The sequence below is a fragment of the Thermobia domestica genome, unplaced genomic scaffold (genome assembly GCF_964235325.1).
Source record: "Thermobia domestica unplaced genomic scaffold, izTheDome1.hap1.1 HAP1_SCAFFOLD_1273, whole genome shotgun sequence".
Classification (NCBI taxonomy): domain Eukaryota; kingdom Metazoa; phylum Arthropoda; class Insecta; order Zygentoma; family Lepismatidae; genus Thermobia; species Thermobia domestica.
Window position 1 is genome coordinate 6,120 of NW_027656983.1, and position 26,347 is coordinate 32,466.

The 26,347-nt window shown below is 42.1% G+C and overlaps 4 non-coding genes across 4 annotated transcripts; all 4 read left to right on the top strand.

The window, feature by feature from the left end:
- Positions 1–1,866: 1,866 nt before the first annotated feature.
- LOC145677718 (5S ribosomal RNA) lies at positions 1,867–1,985 on the top strand. The gene has a single exon (XR_014129959.1). It is a non-coding gene; the product is annotated as a 5S ribosomal RNA (ribosomal RNA).
- A 177-nt stretch (positions 1,986–2,162) lies between these two features.
- On the top strand, positions 2,163–2,281 carry LOC145677714 (5S ribosomal RNA). The gene has a single exon (XR_014129955.1). It is a non-coding gene; the product is annotated as a 5S ribosomal RNA (ribosomal RNA).
- A 17,789-nt stretch (positions 2,282–20,070) lies between these two features.
- LOC145677719 (5S ribosomal RNA) lies at positions 20,071–20,189 on the top strand. The gene has a single exon (XR_014129960.1). It is a non-coding gene; the product is annotated as a 5S ribosomal RNA (ribosomal RNA).
- Positions 20,190–20,366: 177 nt separating this feature from the next.
- LOC145677716 (5S ribosomal RNA) lies at positions 20,367–20,485 on the top strand. Its single transcript, XR_014129957.1, has one exon. It is a non-coding gene; the product is annotated as a 5S ribosomal RNA (ribosomal RNA).
- Positions 20,486–26,347: the final 5,862 nt, after the last annotated feature.

Below are 26,347 nucleotides of genomic sequence, written 5' to 3' on the forward strand. Positions count from 1 at the left end.
AAAATAAAGATTTTTCTCTATGAATTGTTGAATGTTGCTAGGGATATTGAAGTAATTCTTTTTAGTGTTTTTTTCTTTACAATAATGTACTGAACGCCTGCATTAAGGAAGTTCGTGTGTCCATCTTGCAAAATGTTTCGTCTTTTTTCATGCCCACTAAGGTAAATATTCATTTTGCTCTTTTCTCTGTATGCAAACCACATTTCTTAAAGGCAACATTTTCATACAAATGTAGTACTAAAAACTTCTAATTGGCAACATCTGGGCTGCGAAGAGGAAAAAGAAAGAAATCTCGTACGTATTCGCGCGCAATTCGGAATTAGCCAATGAAAAGCACAAAAGCGGCCACCATCTCTCTCTCTTTCTTATTAACGGTTTTGTACTTTCTGCAGTTCTATCAGTGCTGCTAACCTCTTACTATATCATTGAATATGTATGTTTAGATATATATATATATATATATATATATATATATATATTTTTTTTTTTACAAAAAATCATACTACTACGGAATAATATTAAATGCCTTTAAACCCTCATTTCTGTTTGCACTTTCTGTTACACTACCTTCCCCGAACTTCTTTCAAGTTATTAAGTGCAGAACGGGGAGTTATACATATTTACTTGCGCTTTGACAATATCTGCACATTGTGTAATAATAGGAGACGTATAAAATAAAACTATATACTAATACGTATATATATATATATATATATATATATATATATATATATATACAGTACACATTCCACTATCCGAGGCTTTCCTTTTCTTTTCTTGCTGACGATAAATTACGCTTTTAGAAATGTTGTCTGAAAACAATAAGAATATGTGCAAAAAATACAATCAGAGGTAGAGGTCTTTAACAGGAAATAAGCAAGGGAGTTGAAAAATTTTTTATGCATGTAAAAAATATAGACATGAACCAACTTGTGAAATAAAAAGACCAGAAAACTACTCTTTCTAAATTATGTGTAAACTTTTTACCGAAAACGAAAGTTGCACGAAAGACTTTTTGTCCGTTTTTTGGCCTCCGGTGCTTGGGGTCCCTGATTCAATCCCAGCTCGTGCCGTGTGAACTTTGTCGTGCATAAAGACCGTGCTCATGGGTTTTCTCGGGTTTCTCCCGTTTCCTCCCACTTTCTTCATTCAGTACTCATCATCACCGTCTCCTTTAGCGTAACCGGTATAAGTATGCGACGTAAATCTAAATATTTCATTTCATTTCCCTTTTCTGCTCATACTGCTGATTATGCGCGATTATGCCAACATCCAACTCCGCGGATAATCGTGCGATTACTGTATATACAACTAATACAGATACAACTAATTATATTATCAGTTACAGTATCGGTTTTTATTTACTAATTTGCCTCACTTTATTTGCATCCCTGCAGTAAATAATTCTTATCGATAATAGTTAAAATGTATATTACATTTTAGTGCTTCACGACTGAATGATCATCTGCCTTACGTTATCTCGCAGCTGAAGAGAATGCTACACTGAAAACTACCTTGCGTTATAAAGGGTAAGTGAAACATATCTTAAAAATATCTTTCATACATTTCATTGTGTACATTAAAGAATGTAAGTTTGCCTTTTTCCTGTAATCAATACTTAATAAAGGATTTATTTTTATTTATTTATATACAATTTCATACGTGGTTCGTGATAGTAAACTCGATAGGACACAGTGGCACTATGAACATCCGAATCACTCATCATTCGAACATTCAAATATTTATTCGAATATTAGTATATTCCAAGTAATGTTAACGACGTTAATATGCTTGCCTTTATAGTTAATAATGTCAATTCTTACTTAAAACATACTTCCTTAACAGGACATTGAAGAAAAGGTAGTTGCCAACGGCCATACCATGCTGAATATACCGGTTCTCGTCCGATCACCGAAGTCAAGCAGCATCGGGCCTGGTCAGTACTTGGATGGGTGACCGCCTGGGAACACCAGGTGCTGTTGGTATACTTTTTCTAATTTTGTTTTTCACAAAGACGAATATTCTCACATCGTTCACCACGATAATTTCGTAATCATGCATTACTTAAAACAATTAGCAACGCTTTCCACGCGCTGGTCTTTTTGAGTATTCACCGACAAACCTACGTAGCTACAATAACTCACTCGAAGCCATATGCATTCGCCAACGGCCATACCATGCTGAATATACCGGTTCTCGTCCGATCACCGAAGTCAAGCAGCATCGGGCCTGGTCAGTACTTGGATGGGTGACCGCCTGGGAACACCAGGTGCTGTTGGCATCTCTTTTTCAAATTTCATTATCCTTCAAGTACGAAAATACTAGAAACATTAATTTTATAGTACTTTCAAGAGATAATTTATCAACATTATTTCATAGCGATTAATCGATATTCTAAGCGTTATACCCACTATTTCTTACACTAACAGCCTGTTTATTTGCACGGCACATTAAAATAACCTGATTTCCGATCCGTGTGCACCTACTACTATACTTAACACGGAATGTATTACCACTTTTTAAAAGTAAATTATTATGACTAAGTGTAGATCTCCGGCGAGTAAATGCCTTTCGTATACAAGCACGACACATCTCCGCTATGTGCTTTACTTTTTTACTAACAGCATATAGAAATTGGATTTCAACGTGTTTCTACATAACAGAATGAAGCAAATTTCGTGATTTAACTCTTTCGAATAATGTGTTGGTCCTGACAAGGACCGTTTGAAATGAAAAATCTTGAAGAAGATTTTTACTTAGAGCTTGTGTACTTGGTAACAGCCTTCGTACCCTCACTTACAGCGTGCTTGGCAAGTTCACCAGGCAAAAGAAGGCGCACAGCTGTTTGGATTTCCCGGCTGGTGATAGTTGACCGCTTATTGTAATGGGCCAAACGAGAAGCTTCAGCAGCAATACGCTCGAAGATGTCATTAACAAAGCTGTTCATGATACTCATAGCTTTGCTAGATATGCCAGTGTCAGGATGCACTTGCTTCAAAACTTTGTAGATGTAAATGGCATAGCTCTCCTTCCTCCTCCTCTTCTTCTTCTTATCTCCCTTGGAGATATTCTTTTGGGCTTTACCAGCCTTCTTTGCAGCCTTTCCGCTAGTTTTTGGTGGCATGATGACTCACTCGTTCAGCAAAATTAGATGTGTCCGCCGATTTATCGACTTCATTTAAATTACAGTACGTGTTTCAATTCGCGCCAACTGCCTTGCTTTTCATTTGATGCACTCGGGTGCACGCTTGAAGTAGTAACAAAACTGACTTGATTCATGGGAGGCCGCAATTTTTCCTCTCATCTTATTACGAAAGAATATTGAACAATGTCTGGTCGCGGCAAAGGTGGAAAAGTCAAGGGAAAGAGCAAGTCCCGCTCCAGCAGGGCTGGCCTTCAATTCCCAGTAGGCAGAATCCATCGTCTTTTGCGAAAGGGTAACTATGCCGAACGAGTTGGTGCTGGCGCTCCCGTGTATTTGGCTGCAGTCATGGAATACCTGGCAGCTGAAGTTCTTGAGTTGGCAGGCAACGCTGCTCGTGACAACAAGAAGACTAGGATTATTCCACGTCATCTGCAGTTAGCTATCCGTAACGACGAGGAATTAAACAAGTTGTTGTCTGGAGTTACAATCGCTCAGGGTGGTGTTTTGCCCAACATTCAAGCTGTACTTCTGCCCAAGAAAACTGAGAAGAAGGCATAAATGTAAGACCTATATCTCATACAAATCGGCCCTTATGAGGGCCACAAACCCCTTTATAGAGGAGATTTACGATTGAAATGAATTGTTTTCGATATACAGACTCATCAAAAGTGTCTGAGATAGTTGCTTAGTTTCATTCGAAATTCTCGCTGCTATTCGATTAATTAGTATATGTGTAGTCGTCGATCGTAATTGAAGCCCATAGGAAGTCACACTAACTTTAGAATACTCCAAACAGCGATGTGCTTAGTTCCCACTACATTATTAATTATAAGATCATTACCTTTTGTATTGTCGCTAGCTACATTTTTTTGATATTTGCGTACATCGGGCTCATATTACCCAGAGGACAGGACAGTCGAGCCCAGATTCTCAGCAATGGAAGAAAACCTCATACCACATATTCTCATGTACTTCATGCTAGACAAAGGAATTTCCAACATTCTTAAAGCACTCATGTTTCTCTCTTGCGTTGGCTTGGCTGAAATTACTCTGTTCAATATGTTCTCGACATTTATTATTGTTCATTACTATGCCCCAATGACATCATGAACAGAGCGGATCAGAAAACTTTCCTAAATTTCTTTTGCAACATAGTAATGACATTAAATGCACACTTAAGTACGATTTATTCTTTGCAAGGTCGATATTCATATTTGTGTGATATGTGTTATATGTATATGGTTTGTAATACGCAACTACTCTTATTCTCTGATCTCAGAACTCATTTGCTACTGTGCCCAACGAGCGAGCCTAGGTTTCTTGTAACTACTGCCTTTCTTTAGTAAATAATGTGAAGTATACAATGCATTAACCTACATCTCATATTTGTATTACTCTTTATTTTAGTAACCCGCTACGAAGTGTCATTAATTTACATGTAAATCACAATAGACACTACCGCAAAAGAAAGAAATCGAACCCAAGACCACGTAAACAAGATAAAGGACAAGATTCAGGTTTCTAACGCATTATTCGCCCCTCACAGCACAGTATAGAAGTTGTATAAGCCTCTATACGTACATCCTACTGTCAGAACAGAAATTCCGACTTGCGTTTCGCATCTCTCATGCTCGCTACTTCCAACAAATCGCCAATTTCCAACCAGAACCCCTTCTCCAGCATTAATACTGCTACATGATATGAATACGTATACATGAACGTACATAATGTAAAAAAAAACGTATGATTTTCTCAAATTAATCTCTCTACGTCTGTAATTTAGTGTGCATCAAAAGGCTTTAATGTAGTTACACGAATTCTTATAATCTAACAGAAAATCGCACAAAGTAAATCTTTCCCTTTATATAAATTTGTTGGCTCTGAAAAGAGCCGTTTATGCCAATTTTATATCCAAAATAGGAGGAACCCCAACTTAACCTCCGAAACCGTACAGGGTTCTTCCTTGCCTCTTCAAGGCATACACAACATCCATAGCTGTCACTGTCTTCCTCTTGGCGTGTTCTGTGTATGTAACAGCATCTCTGATTACGTTCTCCAGGAATACTTTCAATACTCCTCGGGTCTCTTCATAAATGAGACCAGAGATACGCTTCACACCACCACGGCGAGCAAGACGCCTAATAGCGGGTTTGGTGATACCCTGGATGTTGTCACGAAGAACTTTACGGTGGCGCTTGGCACCTCCTTTGCCAAGACCCTTGCCTCCTTTTCCACGTCCTGTCATTTCGATATGTTACTGCTTCGCTCACCACACACGAGAAATACAAGCCCAAGCAGCCCAAGACTCGTGGTTTTGTTCCTTCGATCATGCAGGGAAAGCACGGAGGAAAAACACAAAACGTGTCTAAGCCAATGAGAACTGTCCTTTTCGACTGACTTTATCCAATGAGAAATAGCTTGATTTAACGGTTTTGCTCTTTATATAACTTGACTTCATTCAGCGCGCAATTATTTGAAACAAGTCGTGACAGTTGCAATGGCACGTACCAAGCAGACAGCTAGGAAATCTACTGGAGGCAAAGCTCCTCGAAAGCAGCTTGCCACCAAAGCTGCAAGAAAGAGTGCTCCAGCTACCGGTGGAGTGAAAAAGCCCCATCGTTACAGGCCTGGTACTGTGGCTCTCCGAGAAATTCGTCGTTACCAGAAGAGCACTGAATTGCTCATCCGCAAGCTGCCCTTCCAACGACTCGTCCGAGAAATTGCACAAGATTTCAAGACAGATCTTCGCTTCCAAAGCTCAGCTGTCATGGCTTTACAGGAGGCAAGTGAAGCTTACCTTGTAGGGCTTTTCGAAGACACCAACTTGTGTGCTATTCACGCAAAGAGAGTCACAATCATGCCTAAGGACATTCAGCTTGCTCGCCGCATCCGTGGGGAACGTGCTTAAGTTTGAAGTTCTGGCACTGAGTTCAAAAACGGTCCTTTTTAGGACCAATACACTACTTAGAGATGCTGTTATCCTAACAAGGATCTTGTCCATACTTGTTATCTTTTTTTTTTAAATTCTCACGCCGTATGTTGCATAGTTAATACATCTACCTTCGTTTTCCTGTCGTTTCGTATATCATCCTATCTTTCAAGTATATTCTTTAGTTTTCCCCTATGTTTACCGATTGATTATCTTCGTTTTATGTGGTCAAGGGTTCGATTTTGCCATATGTTGCATAACTTAACTTCGATTCAACCACTGTTTGCCCTTCTCAACGTTATTAATCTGATAGAACTCGCAGGCGAAATATGTACTTCTTCCAAGGTAGCAAAAGTAATATTATTTTGTCAGAGGTCGCTGCTGTTGAATGCAAACGTTAAACTAAACTTTCTTTAAGTGTCTGTTTGTACTTAACATCAGTTCAATTGTACACCTACATTTCTGCTGGTGTTACTATTTTTCTTTATAGCAATATTACGAATTATAAGACGGTATCCGTGGTTATTAGCGTGTTCCCTTTTCCTAACACTTTCTCATTACACCAGTATTTCCATCATTCATTAGGCGTAATCACCCGTCTCCTTTATCATAAAAATCATAATAGTACGACGTTAAATTGAAACATAGTCTACTTCACTTTCACGAGTTGTAATAAGTTCGAACATTTCTTTCACCCCAGCCTTGAAAAGAGTTGATTTTAGTTTAGTGTCCCTTTCAGCAGCAAGGCTGTTTCAAACGTGGACCTACTTATTAACGTGCAATGCGAAACATTTGAGCTCCCACCGAGAATCGAACCCAGTCAGCCTGCAAAAGTTTTTCTAACAAATGCATTAAGTGCGTTTTCTGTACTGTTTCGCTACTTGAAGATAGGAACAAGGAAAAAGTAAGTGATCACAAATTGACATTACGTAATGTGTTCCCCATTTTTTTTCGAGTACACCATTCTTGACACCCGTGAAAGCTTTCTTTCCCCACCCTCAATTCCCCTCTGTTATAAAGCACTTACATCAAGAAGTGCTTCGGTTAAAAAGAAAACTCAAAGTCCCTTGCGTGTATACTATACATTGCTATGAATGAACATGTGATAATGATAGGAAAAGCACAATTTTACTCTTCTCAAAGTATTTGATGGCTCTAAAAAGAGCCGTTTTAAAATGTCAGATGATTTACTGACACATTTACTTCTTCTTTGGTGCAGCCTTCTTAGCACTTTTCGGTTTTGCTGTAGCCTTCTTTGGCTTCGGGGCCTTTGGCTTCTTGGGAGTTTTTGCCTTCTTCACTTTAGATGGTGATTTCTTAGGTTTGGGAGCAGCAGCCTTTTTCTTTTCACCAGTCTTCTTGGGACGTTTAGCTGCTGGCTTTTTCGCAGGCTTCTTCTCCTTTGATGCTGATCGTTTCGCCTTGGTTGAAGATCCACCTTCAGGCTTCTCCTTCAGCGATGAAGCACTAAGCTTAAACGATCCAGATGCACCTTTTCCCTTGGTCTGAACCAAAGACCCAGAAGCAACTGCACTTCTCAAGTATTTCTTGATAAATGGAGCAAGCTTCTCGGCATCCACTTTGTAGTTCTGAGAGATGTATTTCTTAATAGCTTGCAGTGAACTTCCTCCCCTTTCCTTCAAATTCTTGATGGCGTTGTTCACCATTTCTGATGTTCTTGGATGAGAAGGTGTTGTTTTTGGTTTCTTAGGCTTTGCAGACTTCTTAGGAGAAGCCTGTGCCGGGGCTGCAGGTGCTGATGCCGTATCTGCCATTGCTTTCTGCAATAAACTCAACGATACTGAAGAATGAAATTTTCGCTAGTCTCAGTCTCAGTCTTGTTCCTCTCAGGCTTGTTGCCTCTGTGAGAAGTTTCGGGCCGAAGCCCATGCCTTCGTTCTTTGATTGTGATTGGCTGTTGGTGAGGTGGTCAGATGTTGGTTGTGTTGCGGAGTCGCAGCTGTCGCGTCCTCCGGTGTTCAGTTACTTATCCTGATCAGTCGGGCGGTTGGGGCATCCTATAGATTTGTCTTCTGGGCTGCGTTGTTCCAATTGCTTGCACATGTGGGTGAGGAGAGGTTCTGATGCTTCTCCAGAATTTTGCACTTCTTTTTCTTCGAACGTCCTCCAGAAGGGGAAGGTCCAAGTCTTCGTGAATTTGCTGCACCCTGGTGTCCATTGAATGACCCGTGATGGCCCTGGCTGCCCTGTTCTGCAGGACTTGCAGTTGGCGGAGTGTAGTTCTTGCTGCATGTTGCCACGCAGGGTGTGCGTACAGGAGGATAGGGCGGATACTCATCTCGTAGACGTGTTTCCTTGTCTTGTGAGTTAGGGATGGGGACAGGAGAATGGGTAGGAGTGCCAGGAACCTTTGCATTGCCTTCTTCGTTACTGTTGTCAAGTGTGTTCCAAAGGTGAGTTTTCGATCGAGCTGGACCCCGAGGTACTTTGTTTGTTCGACTTCCGTTAGCGGATGGCCATCTAGGTGGAGTCGCACTGGTGTCCGTTTGCGGTTTTTCGTAAAGTCGACAATGGCTGTCTTCCTTGCGTTAACTTTGATCTTCCATTGTTGGGTCCAGCTGTCAAGCAGTTGTAGATGGCGCCTGAGATATGTTGAGGCATATCTCTCGTTTCCGTGACTTGCAAATATGGCGGTGTCGTCTGCAAAGGTTGCGATGGAGGTGTTCAGGGTGGTAGGAATGTCATTGGTGTACAATGCGTACAGGATGGGTGAGATGCAGGAGCCTTGTGGGACTCCTGCATGGATCGTATGAGGGGGAGATTGCTGCCCTGCGTGGGAGACGTAGAATGACCTCTGATACAGGTAGGAGGCGATGACTCGGATCATGTAGTGTGGAAGGGCTTGGAGATAGAGCTTGTGAATGAGCCCTTCGTGCCACACCCTGTCGAAGGCCTTTTCTATGTCTAGGAAGACCCCCAACGTGTGGCCTCCGTCGTTAAACCTGGACGTGATTATTTCCACTACTCGGACCAGTTGTTGTTCTGCGCTGTGTCCAGATCTGAATCCGTACTGGTGATCGGGTAGTAGCTGGTGATCATCTATGTGCTGCTTCAGTCTCCTTTGAAAGATTCGTTCGAATACCTTGCTGGTATGCGAAAGGAGACTGATCGGGCGATAGTTGTTTGGGTTGGACCGAGTAGTTCCTGGTTTAGGGATCATCACTATTCTCGCCTGCTTCCATGCCTGCGGGAAGTAGCCTGTAGTCATGATTCCGTTGAAGATTCTACAGAGCAGAACCAGGGCCTTGCGGGGTATGTTTCGGAGTGCAGCTGGTGTTATCCTGTCGGGTCCGGAAGCGCGGTGCAGGTTCAGTCTCTTGATGGTTTGTTGGATTTCTCTAGGGGTGGTGAAAGCGGTTGGAGGCGTAGGATCGTCCAGGTCTGCTTCTTCCAGGGTGTGCCTGACTGCGTCTTCGGTTTCCTGTGGAGTTTGGATGTTGTTTGTCTGCAGGATGCCTTCGAGCGTTTCGGCAAACAAGTCAGCTTGTTCTTGGGCTTCATACAGTGGTCCTTGGGGTCCCTGTAGGGGGTAGTTCCGAGGTCCTGAGGATGGTTTGGTGAATCCTCTCACCAGCCGCCAGAAGTCCCGGTTGGGAGAGTCTAGTTCCTGCAGTCGCTGGTTCCAAGCCTGTAGTTTTAGCCGTAGCAGTCTCTTTTTAACCCTGGTGGTGAGGCTGTTCCACAGTTGCTTGAAGTTGGGGTGGCGGGTGCGTTGCCACTGCTTTCTGGCCCAGCGCTTGAGGTGAATCAGGACTGTTGTGCGTTGCTCTTCGGGTGGTGGAGTTGGGAGTCGTGTGGGGTTGGTAGTCGTGGCTAGTCTGAGTGCATTTTGGATTTGGGAGGTGATGGTGGTCACTGTCTCGTCTATGGTCTCTGGGCTGTTCACGGGGAGCCGAGGGTTAACTGTTTCTGCCAGCAGCTGCCTGAAGTATTGCCAGTTGGTGGTGGTGATGTTCGGGAGTTCGGAGTTCTTCAGATGGTGGCGGATGGCGAGTGTCTGAATCACTGGTATGTGATCTGATTTCAGATCGTGGATGACTGTTGGTCCTTCCAGGAGAGCGAGGTTGGCGGTAAGTACCATGTCCAGTACGTCTGGTCTTCCTCCATTGCGGGGGTAGTGGGTTGGTTCGTTCGGTGCGGCCGGGAGCAGATCGATGTGCCTGAGGGCCCTGTGTAGGATGTTGCCATTCTCGTTAGTTGTCCTCGAGTTCCATTCAGGATGTTTACAATTGAGGTCTCCCCCAATTAGTATCTTCTGTCCTTGCTGGCGTAGTATTCTGAGATCCTGCGGCTCCAGTCGGGTGTTTGGGGACCTGTAGGCTGCAAAGATCTTGACCGGACCCTCAGGTGAATGGAGTGTGATGCCCGTGACCTCAAGGGATTGGAGTTGGAGGGGAGGAAGGAGATCGTGGGGAAGGTGATTCTTGATGATGATTGCTGTACCGCCCTTGGTGGTGGCCCCTGGGCGGTCGGTTCGGTGAACTGTATAGTTTTTGAGGTTGAAGAGGATTGGAGGTTTGAGGAGTGTTTCTGAGATAAGGGCGATGTCAACTCTTTCTCTCTGAAGGAAATCTTCGAGGGTGTGTTTTTGTGTGCGGATTCCCTCCGCATTCCAATGGACGACCCTGAGGTCACGGGAGATTGTCGGCCTAGTCCGTACCATCATCAACCAGGGTTGCGATGACTTCGAACATGGTTGTGATCCTGGTGACCGGATCAGTTGCTTCAGCTATCTTCCTCAGCCCCGTCTTGATCTTCTCCAGGAACGTCCTCAGGTTGAGCCCTTGGAACAGGTCTTTGATCTCCCTGATCATGTCCATGATGGAGGTTGTGTCTGCTGATGGTTTGGTGTCGTTTGTCTGGTCTGTGGTTTGGTCACCTGTCTCGTTCTTGTTGGCTTTGTCTTTCGTCTGTCCTCGGTTGGGGGTGGGTGGCTTGGGGTCGCTGTTGAGTGCTCCGGCGTAGTTCCGTCGTCTCGGTGGGTTCTGAGTTGGAGTGCTCTTGTTTGTGGTATCACTGGTAGGGTTGGGGGGAGGTGGCTCGGGTTTTGATCTTTGTTGAGTTCTTCTTGCTCTGGCTGCCTTTAGTGTCGGACACCCCTGATAGTTCGCTGGGTGATCCCCACCACAATTGGTGCACTTCGGTGGAGTTTCTCTATTTGTCTTCGGGCACAATGTGCTGAGGTGTCCCTGATCGCATTTAACACATCTTGGTGCGGCGCAGCACGTTCGTTGCGAATGTCCTACGCGCTGGCACCGGTAACACTGAAGTACACTTTGTCCCCTGTACGCTTCCACCACTACCCGGTAGCTTATGAGGTGTTTCAGTTCATATATTTGCGATACTCCTGGGGTCTTGACAAGAGAAACCAGGAATAGTGGGAAGAGGGGCTTCTCACCGTCAGGGCCACTCCTCCCCCGGAGTTGTGTCACAGATTTGACTGGATAGTCAAGGTCCAATAGGTCTTGGTGTATGTCATTTGGGTCGGTGTCTATGGGTAGTTTCCTTATTACCACCTTGAAGGGACGGTCTCGCTTCGGGGTCTCTGTTGCATAGGAGCGACCGGTTTGTTGGCAATATGTTTCAATCTTTTCGAAGTCACTGAGTGTGGCACATCGAAATGTGATATAATCTTTTCCGTGGCTGTCCACTTTGGGGGGGGCGGCACAGATGGCTGATACAGTTCTTGTAAAATTATACACTTTTTCCACACCATAGATGTGAAGAGGAGGTATATGTTTCTTGGAAAATGTGTTTGCTTGCTCATTTGTCTCGTCTGTGTCGTGTTCTGTCTGGGGGTCGTCGGGGCATTCGTCTGCTAGGGGCGAGAATTGGTTCCTGAATTGTATCAGGGAGGGGATGTTGGTGGCTTCTTGCCGGCGGGCTCTCTTCTTAGCTTGCTTGAAGTCATTGTCTGATTCTCGGTTGCAGTCCTCGTCTGAGTAGTTCCCCATGTCAATGAGGTTGTCTTGGTCTTGAGTCTGGGGGGGGGCTGGGGCAGACTGTGTTTCTGCACTATCAGTCGTGGAGTGGTGTTGTGGGGGGGCAACGCTGGGGTTGGCCGCCTCTTGTAGCTCGTCTATGCTGACTGGTATGAGTTTAGGCTTGGTTCTTCTTTTCTGTACAGCACCAATATTGCTGAACCGCATGGATTTCAGTTGGTTAGTCAGGGTGGCCATGGGGGTTGAACTGGGGGGTTTTCTGATGGGGGGTTCAGTGGGTGCGGTCCCTGATGCTGATCCTGTCTGCCCTGTTGGCGTGGTTTTCGTCATCTCTCTGTTTTTAGGGGGGGCGAGGGGGATGAAAGTTGTGGGGGGCTGGCTATTTTGGGGGGGGGGTTATCACTGGTGGGGGCTGAACACTGGTATTGCACTTGGTGGATCTGCTATTGTGCTGTTGGTGATGTAGAATGAGAGTCTGACTCTATTTAATGTTCGCCGTGGCCCTTGAAAGGACCGCTGCGGGTTGGGATTACGTGGATTTTTATGTAAAAATTCACTAACAAGTTGTCTCTTGCACTATTTATGCACGTTTTTGCGTGCCGGGGGCTTATTCGCTAGCAGGCAGCGTTGAGTTTGGTTACGGAGCGCGGACCGGATAGAAAGCACTTGCTGAGGCGGGCTGAGGTAAACAGAAGTTCGTAGTTGCCACAACGATAAGTGTGTTTCCTTCTATTTTGATAAACGATTTTTTTCAGGTATTCAATGAATGCACCAGATCCTATTCTTCCTTACTGGCTAGAAGAAACTTTATTCCACATAACTCAAAAGGCATTTGTTTTTATTCGCTTTTCTATTTTATGTTTCAGTCATTGCTAAGTCGGTCACACTACTTTTTCACCCTCCTTGTGCTTATAATTTTCATAATTTAACATGGAAATACTTATCAATAAATAATTATATTACCATGGTAATTAACTTCAATCCTTCCTGTGATTATACGCAAAGTACCATCTTCGTACTGCTTACTATAGTTCAATGAAGGGAATCTATAAAGTAACGCGTGTCGCACACATCTGCCTTGCAAACTCCCTGGCCTACTTCCAATGTATAGACTTTTATTTCAAATCCTGATTTAATTTCATAATTTTCTGTAGATTTTAACATTTTATTACCCAGCTTCTTAATACGAATGACAATCAAGCCTAAATATTTATTCCCTTTAACTTTATTTTTCTTTTTTATTTTGTGCCTTGTTTCATATTTGTTCTTACGTTAGCAATTAACGCACTTACCGTAGTTATGTATGAACAGGTTGTTTCTATATTTATTTTATTCCAAATAAATTAAATATATATACGGATTATTTTATGGTAGTTGATATTTTCTGTTGTTTCCTACGTGAATTGAGGAAACGCACGGACTTTCGCCTAATTCTTGTGCTACTTTCATATGTCTGTATCTGTCGAATGCTGTCGATCTGTCGAAATGTGTATTACTATCTGTCGATTCATCGAGTGAACTGAATTCGTTAACCATTTCACCAGGCGCGCATGCATTTTTTTTTCTTCTAAGGGATCCAAGCTTCGGGGGGCAAGGTTCCAATACTACAAGCCACTATGTCTATATACTATTATTCTGCATTCGAAAACACGATAAATATTCCACTTACTTTTTCACAAAAACATGATACAGACAGAGTACAGATGAAGTGTAAGATCAGATTTATATTGATGATACATCAATATTTTCCCTGTTAATAACTACATTTAATGAGAAAGTCTGCAAATGTATGTTCACTTAGGAACTTTTGCGAGGAGTCCGCACCCGGTGGACACCCCGTGAGTACGCCTCTGCACTTGACTATACTTCGAATTATACTGCAAACAGTTGTATTTTAGTTTCCCCGTTTAGTTCATCGATATCATTAACACAAAGAAAATAGATGTTATAGATGCGTATTCTCAGTTCTCGCTTTATATCCGGACGTCTGCAAAAATCTACTCCTTTTCTTTCTTTCACGCATCCACCAAACTAACAATGATTTGTATTATAATATTTGCGCATAAAATGTATATCTCATACCTTCCATGTTCTCAAGTATTCATAGACAAAAACGGTTATTTTCTGCGAACAAATTGTCCAAACACAGTGCAAATGTCATCTATAGATTGTCCTGGTTCCGTCTGCGTGTACATAACAATGCGTCATAATCATACATTGCACATTAAGGATATCAATTAATCTTCCCAAATTCCTAGATATGCCTGGCAAAAGTTCCGCGTGTTGTAAGGATATTACATTTGTACTACCGACAAGGTGGTATCTTCCAACATTGAAGTTCAATAAACCCCAAATGTGTCGGATATAGTATTTGATTTCTTGTCTCATTGTTTGCGTCAGAGATGTCTTCTCAAGTTAGGATTTACGATACATACAGGATGAGTTGTATATATTGTTGCTGCCAGCTCTATATTAATCCCATATTTGTAAACGAATAAAAACAGTATTCTAATTATAACAATGTGCTCACAATTAATTTTATTCTTAATTGTTATACGTATTGTTGATTAAAAATGAAAATGTTGCTAAGTGAATTTTATTAATATTTTCTGTTGCGTGATATAGGAAGTGAGTGAAATATTGGAGGAATATAGTGTGCGTAGCAGATGATGTGCAGTGGCTTTGGATCGCCTGTGATAAGGTAAGGCATTTGCTATTTTAATTAACGCATTTTATATACTGTAATCCTAATTATTTTTATGTGAATGTGCTTACTACTTGTGTATTCAGTGGGACCGATGTTTTAATATGTATGGTCAAGCAGTGTCGAGCCTGGTCAGTGTGTGGATAGGTGACCATTTTTTGTAAATCGATAACATTTAACTTTGTAAACACGGATGAAGTAGAAGTATATTTATTTTATTTTTTACCTCAAATATGTAGGACACTTCTCCTTTGTACATCAATTATTATTATTAGTTCAACTTGTTTACAAGTTAAATGAAAAGAATAGTCGTTATCGTGTGATGATTGTGCTCATTAGGCTAAAGAAGACTCGTGATAAGAAAGAAAAGAAGAACGGTGCTCAAGTTTCGTCACAGCATATTCTCAAAAATTTACAGGCAAAATTCAGTGTTCTGCATGAAAAGGCATATTTGTACGAAAAAAAAAAAAATTCTGCAGACGACAGAATTAAATAAAGTAATACACATGTATTTTAGAGTTACTGGTGTAAAATCATTACAAGTGCTTTGCCAGGTGGCCAATAAAAAGCACGAATACTATTTAAGGGAGCCAAAACAGGAGAAAGCTGGGGGCCTGAGCGATAGCAAGAATGTGCGTCCAAAGTGAACAGGAGCGAAGGCGACGCGGGTATACGTATAAGCAAGGGTAGTGGAAACCAGTTAGTTTTCGAGTTTCAATAGCACTTGTCATGCATCCATACTAGTAGCGCCCCGCTTGTAAACATTAAGTACACTATGCAAGAATACACCGCCGGTGGAAAATAGTACCTAATACAGTTATCTTTCATATATACTGACTTATTTTACAGTAGTAACCCAACACTAGTAAACGTAAAATAAAAGTGTATAACTTTATATTTAATTCTATCGCCTGGCTTAGTTTTTCACCTGTAAGATGTACTTATTTAGAGCAAGTTTCTTAACTAGCAAATTAAACCGAGAACCACAGCAACCATATATATATTCTTATGATGTACTTTTCTTTGAGTGGTGTTCTCTGTCTATTGAATAACATTTTCTCAGTTTAATGCTAGCAAAAAACAAAACAAAATCAAAGTGTTTCTATATAAATTTAGTTCACCGTGTTGTAATATCACATGGAATTGAAAAACGAATAGTCGAACCTCTGCTATCTCGATCAAACTTCTCAGGATGATATACTGACTTACCGCAGAAGTTCGACTGAATACGTTTCTCAGTTCCATGGGAGAACCTGGAGAAGCAAAAGCCTGCGCAACGGAAAATACTAAATAAACTTGTAGAGCAGGTCAAGATGTATCATCATGCCAAGTTTCATTCAGATCAGAGAAGTTTGGCTGCAGCCATTTTCATTACAAAGCACAAAATGGATGGTCCCTAACCTCGAGAATCTTCACAATTGTCGACGAGTTGAACTGCACTCATCTGATCAAAATCAAACTTAAAATGACAGTTCACTTTCAACTGTTAAATAATATGATATGCAGGCTTCTGCTTTCCTAGTTACAGTCTATCCACTGTGGTATGCATATTAGTACAAATGTGAGAGTGCATATTTATTAAAGATTTGCTTCAAAAAGCGATGAAAGACATAGGCATTGCCGCGGGCGGTGATAACAAGATGCCGGAAAACGAACAAGCAGAAAGAATATGGGCTGAAGAAGTGTAAACGACGACGCGGCGGCCCGTAAAGGTGTTGCCGTCCTATTAAATGAATAATATCAAAAGAAAGAAAAAAAAAGTAAAAAATTTCGCGCTCGTAATCAAGACAGAAAGCAACTAAAGGAAATCTTTGTTTTACGTCCCACGTTATGCCGCTTAGGCTAAAAGAGGCGCTGATTATGAGAAATGATTGAAATGGTGGTGGAATGAAGAAAGTGGGAGGAAACGGGAGAACCCCGCGGTAACCCACCGCACATAGTTTTTGTCCACCATAAAGTTAACTTGGCGGGGGCTCAAGACAGAAAGACGGTTGGAAAAACAAATAAACGATGTTGCATCCCGTAAAAATGTTCGCGACCTATGAAATCAATATTTTTTCTTAAAGAAAAAAAAGAATTAAAAAGAGAAAAAAAGGTCAAAATTTCGCGCTCGCTTCGCTCGCGATCAGCAGAGAAAAGAGGACGTGACGCACCCCTAAAAGTGTTGGCGACCGATTGAATAAATATTGTGGGTAAAAAAAAAAAAAAAAAAAAAAAAAAAGTCAAAAATTTCGCGCTCGCTTCGCTCGCGATCAGCACAGAAAGAAGGACGTGACGCGCCCCTAAAGGTGTTGGCAACCGATTCAATACATATTGTCGGTAAAAAAAAAAAAAAAAAAAAAAAAAAAAAAAAAAAAAAAAACGCTCGCTTCGCTCGCGATCGACATGAAAAAGGCAACGACGTGACGCCCCGTAAAATTGTCGGCGACCTATTCAATCAATATATTCGGTTGAAAAACAAAGTCAAAAGTTTCCCAATCGCTTCCCTCCCGATCGACATAAAAAAAAAGGCAACCCCTTCACCTCTCCTTATGCATTCATCAGTAAACATACAACCATAGATCACAATACCACTCACATCACCTATCAGTTCTCCACGTCCATCAAGATCCAATCATCGCCCTGGCCCTTTATGATGATACACAACATTACATGTTATTGTGTGCATTGCCCCGCGTTACAATACATGACCAAAAAAAAGAGAAAAAGAGCTGCACTGCCTTCAGTGTAGACATGTTCGTATTCGTAGAAAATGATTTTAGGTACACGATAGTACAGTAATCTATCTTCACATGCTTCAGATGTGAACGATACCTACACATGAAGAGGGCTCCCGAGGTTTCCTTTTCCAATAGGATGGAGCTCCACCACACTTGCAGAATGACGAGAAGTTATGTTAATAAATATATCCCAGAGTGTTTCGTAACTCGCCCTTGGTCCTAATGATGAAGCGTTCTTCAGATGGCCCCGATGTCTCCACACATGATACTATGCGACTTCTTTTCACGAGGCTCTCAAAGATCACGTTTGTGTCCTAACATTCTCTGCAGATATGACACAGCTGCGATAGCGGATCACAGAAGCCTTTCCTCTCCTTACAAGAGACGTGTTCATTCGAGTATGTGAGTAATTCGACTATCGATTAAATATCTCCCGTGTCACGATAGTAGTCACTTTCAATTCTTCTAACGAAGGTAAGAAAAAATGCTATACAAACTTCCTTTCGGTATATAAAGGATTAGGGGCCCAGAGAATATTTTCTTTCAAGAGGATACATTCTTTTTCGAACACCCTGTATATAGATCCTCTAATTATAACTGCAAACAAAATGTTGATTTTGCAATTGCTTCCATGAGAGAATATTCTGTGCACTTTCTTTCTGAAGGGCCGGGCCTAAACGTTTTCCTTAATCATTAAATTTAGTAGTTATCTACAATTACATAGTTTTCCATTGTTCTCAAAATAAAGATTTTTCTCTATGAATTGTTGAATGTTGCTAGGGATATTGAAGTAATTCTTTTTAGTGTTTTTTTCTTTACAATAATGTACTGAACGCCTGCATTAAGGAAGTTCGTGTGTCCATCTTGCAAAATGTTTCGTCTTTTTTCATGCCCACTAAGGTAAATATTCATTTTGCTCTTTTCTCTGTATGCAAACCACATTTCTTAAAGGCAACATTTTCATACAAATGTAGTACTAAAAACTTCTAATTGGCAACATCTGGGCTGCGAAGAGGAAAAAGAAAGAAATCTCGTACGTATTCGCGCGCAATTCGGAATTAGCCAATGAAAAGCACAAAAGCGGCCACCATCTCTCTCTCTTTCTTATTAACGGTTTTGTACTTTCTGCAGTTCTATCAGTGCTGCTAACCTCTTACTATATCATTGAATATGTATGTTTAGATATATATATATATATATATATATATATATATATATATATTTTTTTTTTTACAAAAAATCATACTACTACGGAATAATATTAAATGCCTTTAAACCCTCATTTCTGTTTGCACTTTCTGTTACACTACCTTCCCCGAACTTCTTTCAAGTTATTAAGTGCAGAACGGGGAGTTATACATATTTACTTGCGCTTTGACAATATCTGCACATTGTGTAATAATAGGAGACGTATAAAATAAAACTATATACTAATACGTATATATATATATATATATATATATATATATATATATATATACAGTACACATTCCACTATCCGAGGCTTTCCTTTTCTTTTCTTGCTGACGATAAATTACGCTTTTAGAAATGTTGTCTGAAAACAATAAGAATATGTGCAAAAAATACAATCAGAGGTAGAGGTCTTTAACAGGAAATAAGCAAGGGAGTTGAAAAATTTTTTATGCATGTAAAAAATATAGACATGAACCAACTTGTGAAATAAAAAGACCAGAAAACTACTCTTTCTAAATTATGTGTAAACTTTTTACCGAAAACGAAAGTTGCACGAAAGACTTTTTGTCCGTTTTTTGGCCTCCGGTGCTTGGGGTCCCTGATTCAATCCCAGCTCGTGCCGTGTGAACTTTGTCGTGCATAAAGACCGTGCTCATGGGTTTTCTCGGGTTTCTCCCGTTTCCTCCCACTTTCTTCATTCAGTACTCATCATCACCGTCTCCTTTAGCGTAACCGGTATAAGTATGCGACGTAAATCTAAATATTTCATTTCATTTCCCTTTTCTGCTCATACTGCTGATTATGCGCGATTATGCCAACATCCAACTCCGCGGATAATCGTGCGATTACTGTATATACAACTAATACAGATACAACTAATTATATTATCAGTTACAGTATCGGTTTTTATTTACTAATTTGCCTCACTTTATTTGCATCCCTGCAGTAAATAATTCTTATCGATAATAGTTAAAATGTATATTACATTTTAGTGCTTCACGACTGAATGATCATCTGCCTTACGTTATCTCGCAGCTGAAGAGAATGCTACACTGAAAACTACCTTGCGTTATAAAGGGTAAGTGAAACATATCTTAAAAATATCTTTCATACATTTCATTGTGTACATTAAAGAATGTAAGTTTGCCTTTTTCCTGTAATCAATACTTAATAAAGGATTTATTTTTATTTATTTATATACAATTTCATACGTGGTTCGTGATAGTAAACTCGATAGGACACAGTGGCACTATGAACATCCGAATCACTCATCATTCGAACATTCAAATATTTATTCGAATATTAGTATATTCCAAGTAATGTTAACGACGTTAATATGCTTGCCTTTATAGTTAATAATGTCAATTCTTACTTAAAACATACTTCCTTAACAGGACATTGAAGAAAAGGTAGTTGCCAACGGCCATACCATGCTGAATATACCGGTTCTCGTCCGATCACCGAAGTCAAGCAGCATCGGGCCTGGTCAGTACTTGGATGGGTGACCGCCTGGGAACACCAGGTGCTGTTGGTATACTTTTTCTAATTTTGTTTTTCACAAAGACGAATATTCTCACATCGTTCACCACGATAATTTCGTAATCATGCATTACTTAAAACAATTAGCAACGCTTTCCACGCGCTGGTCTTTTTGAGTATTCACCGACAAACCTACGTAGCTACAATAACTCACTCGAAGCCATATGCATTCGCCAACGGCCATACCATGCTGAATATACCGGTTCTCGTCCGATCACCGAAGTCAAGCAGCATCGGGCCTGGTCAGTACTTGGATGGGTGACCGCCTGGGAACACCAGGTGCTGTTGGCATCTCTTTTTCAAATTTCATTATCCTTCAAGTACGAAAATACTAGAAACATTAATTTTATAGTACTTTCAAGAGATAATTTATCAACATTATTTCATAGCGATTAATCGATATTCTAAGCGTTATACCCACTATTTCTTACACTAACAGCCTGTTTATTTGCACGGCACATTAAAATAACCTGATTTCCGATCCGTGTGCACCTACTACTATACTTAACACGGAATGTATTACCACTTTTTAAAAGTAAATTATTATGACTAAGTGTAGATCTCCGGCGAGTAAATGCCTTTCGTATACAAGCACGACACATCTCCGCTATGTGCTTTACTTTTTTACTAACAGCATATAGAAATTGGATTTCAACGTGTTTCTACATAACAGAATGAAGCAAATTTCGTGATTTAACTCTTTCGAATAATGTGTTGGTCCTGACAAGGACCGTTTGAAATGAAAAATCTTGAAGAAGATTTTTACTTAGAGCTTGTGTACTTGGTAACAGCCTTCGTACCCTCACTTACAGCGTGCTTGGCAAGTTCACCAGGCAAAAGAAGGCGCACAGCTGTTTGGATTTCCCGGCTGGTGATAGTTGACCGCTTATTGTAATGGGCCAAACGAGAAGCTTCAGCAGCAATACGCTCGAAGATGTCATTAACAAAGCTGTTCATGATACTCATAGCTTTGCTAGATATGCCAGTGTCAGGATGCACTTGCTTCAAAACTTTGTAGATGTAAATGGCATAGCTCTCCTTCCTCCTCCTCTTCTTCTTCTTATCTCCCTTGGAGATATTCTTTTGGGCTTTACCAGCCTTCTTTGCAGCCTTTCCGCTAGTTTTTGGTGGCATGATGACTCACTCGTTCAGCAAAATTAGATGTGTCCGCCGATTTATCGACTTCATTTAAATTACAGTACGTGTTTCAATTCGCGCCAACTGCCTTGCTTTTCATTTGATGCACTCGGGTGCACGCTTGAAGTAGTAACAAAACTGACTTGATTCATGGGAGGCCGCAATTTTTCCTCTCATCTTATTACGAAAGAATATTGAACAATGTCTGGTCGCGGCAAAGGTGGAAAAGTCAAGGGAAAGAGCAAGTCCCGCTCCAGCAGGGCTGGCCTTCAATTCCCAGTAGGCAGAATCCATCGTCTTTTGCGAAAGGGTAACTATGCCGAACGAGTTGGTGCTGGCGCTCCCGTGTATTTGGCTGCAGTCATGGAATACCTGGCAGCTGAAGTTCTTGAGTTGGCAGGCAACGCTGCTCGTGACAACAAGAAGACTAGGATTATTCCACGTCATCTGCAGTTAGCTATCCGTAACGACGAGGAATTAAACAAGTTGTTGTCTGGAGTTACAATCGCTCAGGGTGGTGTTTTGCCCAACATTCAAGCTGTACTTCTGCCCAAGAAAACTGAGAAGAAGGCATAAATGTAAGACCTATATCTCATACAAATCGGCCCTTATGAGGGCCACAAACCCCTTTATAGAGGAGATTTACGATTGAAATGAATTGTTTTCGATATACAGACTCATCAAAAGTGTCTGAGATAGTTGCTTAGTTTCATTCGAAATTCTCGCTGCTATTCGATTAATTAGTATATGTGTAGTCGTCGATCGTAATTGAAGCCCATAGGAAGTCACACTAACTTTAGAATACTCCAAACAGCGATGTGCTTAGTTCCCACTACATTATTAATTATAAGATCATTACCTTTTGTATTGTCGCTAGCTACATTTTTTTGATATTTGCGTACATCGGGCTCATATTACCCAGAGGACAGGACAGTCGAGCCCAGATTCTCAGCAATGGAAGAAAACCTCATACCACATATTCTCATGTACTTCATGCTAGACAAAGGAATTTCCAACATTCTTAAAGCACTCATGTTTCTCTCTTGCGTTGGCTTGGCTGAAATTACTCTGTTCAATATGTTCTCGACATTTATTATTGTTCATTACTATGCCCCAATGACATCATGAACAGAGCGGATCAGAAAACTTTCCTAAATTTCTTTTGCAACATAGTAATGACATTAAATGCACACTTAAGTACGATTTATTCTTTGCAAGGTCGATATTCATATTTGTGTGATATGTGTTATATGTATATGGTTTGTAATACGCAACTACTCTTATTCTCTGATCTCAGAACTCATTTGCTACTGTGCCCAACGAGCGAGCCTAGGTTTCTTGTAACTACTGCCTTTCTTTAGTAAATAATGTGAAGTATACAATGCATTAACCTACATCTCATATTTGTATTACTCTTTATTTTAGTAACCCGCTACGAAGTGTCATTAATTTACATGTAAATCACAATAGACACTACCGCAAAAGAAAGAAATCGAACCCAAGACCACGTAAACAAGATAAAGGACAAGATTCAGGTTTCTAACGCATTATTCGCCCCTCACAGCACAGTATAGAAGTTGTATAAGCCTCTATACGTACATCCTACTGTCAGAACAGAAATTCCGACTTGCGTTTCGCATCTCTCATGCTCGCTACTTCCAACAAATCGCCAATTTCCAACCAGAACCCCTTCTCCAGCATTAATACTGCTACATGATATGAATACGTATACATGAACGTACATAATGTAAAAAAAAACGTATGATTTTCTCAAATTAATCTCTCTACGTCTGTAATTTAGTGTGCATCAAAAGGCTTTAATGTAGTTACACGAATTCTTATAATCTAACAGAAAATCGCACAAAGTAAATCTTTCCCTTTATATAAATTTGTTGGCTCTGAAAAGAGCCGTTTATGCCAATTTTATATCCAAAATAGGAGGAACCCCAACTTAACCTCCGAAACCGTACAGGGTTCTTCCTTGCCTCTTCAAGGCATACACAACATCCATAGCTGTCACTGTCTTCCTCTTGGCGTGTTCTGTGTATGTAACAGCATCTCTGATTACGTTCTCCAGGAATACTTTCAATACTCCTCGGGTCTCTTCATAAATGAGACCAGAGATACGCTTCACACCACCACGGCGAGCAAGACGCCTAATAGCGGGTTTGGTGATACCCTGGATGTTGTCACGAAGAACTTTACGGTGGCGCTTGGCACCTCCTTTGCCAAGACCCTTGCCTCCTTTTCCACGTCCTGTCATTTCGATATGTTACTGCTTCGCTCACCACACACGAGAAATACAAGCCCAAGCAGCCCAAGACTCGTGGTTTTGTTCCTTCGATCATGCAGGGAAAGCACGGAGGAAAAACACAAAACGTGTCTAAGCCAATGAGAACTGTCCTTTTCGACTGACTTTATCCAATGAGAAATAGCTTGATTTAACGGTTTTGCTCTTTATATAACTTGACTTCATTCAGCGCGCAATTATTTGAAACAAGTCGTGACAGTTGCAATGGCACGTACCAAGCAGACAGCTAGGAAATCTACTGGAGGCAAAGCTCCTCGAAAGCAGCTTGCCACCAAAGCTGCAAGAAAGAGTGCTCCAGCTACCGGTGGAGTGAAAAAGCCCCATCGTTACAGGCCAACATTATTTTTAGTGATCTGAGACATTCAAGTGTGGTGAACAAGTGCAAGTGTCTGTGTAGTGCTGTGCAGTGTGCATGTTGCATGCTTAGTTTGCTGTAGATAGGAGTAGATAGCAACAAAGCACAGCCAGCACACTAGGCGCCATATTGAGGGTCAAGAACAGTTTTGTTCGGAAAGTTGTGTGGCCCCGAGACGACAAACTCAAGAGCAAGCTTCTGATTGGTCGGGGTGACGCGAGCAAGAGAACCAATCAGGAGGCTTCTTTACCCAAGCAGCACATATAAATATCAGGGTCCCCCGTCGCCCAGCACAGTTCCCCGCTGATGCGGGAGCCCGGCGCTTCAGCTGGTGAAAATAAAAATTAGGTCCCTGTACGAAATAAACATTAAAATCACCTATACCGGCAAAAAGAAAAATAGGCCTGTCGGGAGCACGCCCAAGAAGCTCCCGGCGTAAAAGCTAAACCCACACAGCGAAAAATACATTGTATTCAAACATTCTGGCCCTTTCAAGAGCCACTAGGACAGTGCATTGTAGTGAGATTACCGTGTTCCAAGAATTTGCGGCCCTTACGAGAGCCATCAGAACAACAGAATAGACGATTCAAGTGCTTCCAATAGATTGCGGCCCTTTCAAGAGCCACCAGAACAGTGTCATAATAGTGCGATCAACCCCTCTGAGATCCAGACCATGAGCCAAGTGAACCCAGGCGCCCCCGCCCTGCGCAAGGGGAAAACATCCTCCACAAAGGTGCCCCGCACCAGGAAAGCCCCTTCCAGCAACCTAAACAATGTCACGAAACAACTACAGGGCCTAAAGTTTACAGCTTTAGGTCCCGTCCGAAAACGCCGCATGATAGTAAACAAAGCCAAGAAAATATCCAAAACCCCACAGGAGCCCCCCCAACCGACACTGGAAGAAGAGCTAGTACCGGACCCAGAGTCCCCCAAGCACTTCCCCCCCCTCCCCCGAAGAGAAGAAGAAGAAACAGTGATCCAACCTGGCAGCTCGGGAGCAGTGCCCCCCGCCCACAACCCCCCTGAAGAAGATGCCAACCTGTCAGACGAAGGCTTCGTGCAGCCCCCCAGGAAAGCAGTCAAACGAACAGCATCCGGCCCAATCACGTCCATGGTGGAGTTCAGAGATGCATGCCGAAACCGTTACTCAGCACTGTCCGCTGAAGACACGGAAGACAAGATGGACTGCGCACAAGAGCAGGAAGCCCAAGGGGACAGCACAACCCCCCAGGACCCCGCAAGCAGAGACAATACGTCTACAGCAGCAACCAGTCTACCAGCAAGGAAAGTGCCCCCCCTCTACATTTATGAGGTCAAGAACAAGTTTGCGTTCACGCAATCAATCGCGGCTACCCTGGATAGCCCCCCCGATGTATACAAGTCCAGTGATTTTGTTAAAATCCATTGCGCGTCCTGGAAGGACTACTTAAAAGTGGAAGCTTTTCTCCTGCATGAAAAGCGACAATTTTCAACCGAACTACCAAAAACAGCCCGTCTGTTGAAGGTAGTAATCAGGAAGCTGCCCATAGACACCCCCCCCGATGCCATCAAAGAAGAACTGACAAGACTGGGCTTCCCTGTTAAATCAGTCAGCCAGCTCCGAGGTAGAGCGGACGCAAGCGGCAACAGACCGAACTTTCCATTGTTTATGGCCACACTGACCAAGCAAACAGGCTCACCAGACATCTATGAGCTGAAGAAGCTACTCTGCTACAGAGTAGCTATCGAAGCTTATAAGGGAAACGACATACTTCAGTGTCACCGCTGCCAGCGGGTGGGCCATTCACAGCTCACCTGCCGTGCAAATCCTCGATGCGTCAAGTGCGGGGAGTCACATGAAACGCAAGTGTGCCAGAAGAAATCTAGGGACACTGCAGCAAAATGCGTGAATTGTTCGGGCGCCCATCCGGCAAACTACCAGGGGTGTCCGTACATTCAAGCTGAGAAGAAGAAGAGGTCATCCCAGAAGCAGACGTTCCCAGCACCGCCCCCCCCGAAAAACTTCAAGCAACATGACACTACGCCCTTGCTGAATCCAAACGAAGAAAGCAACGAAATCACCGCAGAAGAAACCCGGCCCACCGCCGCTCCACCGCCGACAAAAAAGCTTACAGCAGTACCGCCAGGTCCAGCCAAGTCCAACCCTCAGGCCCCACCGACATCAGAACCCAGTGCATCACAAACCACTACCACCGCAGAAGACACACCCCGCAGCACCAGCACGGCAGCCACGACAGAAACAACACAAGACAAACACCCAATGTTCGACGGAGAGTTGATCTCATCAATCAAGGAAGTGCTTGACCTCTTGGCAGGCATGAACGTCAAGAAGTTCCTCGACAAGTTACGA